We start from the raw sequence: 498 nt of genomic DNA on the forward strand, positions 1-498 counted from the left end.
TTTCAGGTCCCTTCAAGGTCCCTTCAGGAAGAAAGGTGCTATATGTATTCTATATTGTTACTGGCTGCTTCAGATATTCCGTATGTTCCTCTTTGTGCAAGAGAGAACAATTATTTGGGGAGCCCTTGAGTGAAGAATAATTGTATGACCTGCATTAACATCAAAGTGATCATAAGTTATTAGAAATTCTGCTTACCTGTTCTAGGTCCAATATAGTCTGGCTGCATTTAAGTGACAGATTACTTTTTGTGAAGAACTGCCTGCCTTTGATAAAAAAAGGTGGGAGATCAATGGTGAAATGGCATCCCAGAGAACCACTGTGTTGCAGATGACAACCTCATGTTTTTTATGCCAGAGCTGGTAGTGAGATGAGAGAATGTCCAAGCTAAGGGAACAGAGATTACTATTTTGAGGAATACTGAGCAACAGCTTCAACCTATGCTATCAGATTTACTATTCAGAGGCACATGAGTACGAGAAAGTCGATCAGGCATTCCT

This window comes from Cariama cristata, unplaced genomic scaffold, assembly GCF_000690535.1.
Source record: "Cariama cristata isolate BGI_N322 unplaced genomic scaffold, ASM69053v1 scaffold33520, whole genome shotgun sequence".
NCBI classification, from domain to species: domain Eukaryota; kingdom Metazoa; phylum Chordata; class Aves; order Cariamiformes; family Cariamidae; genus Cariama; species Cariama cristata.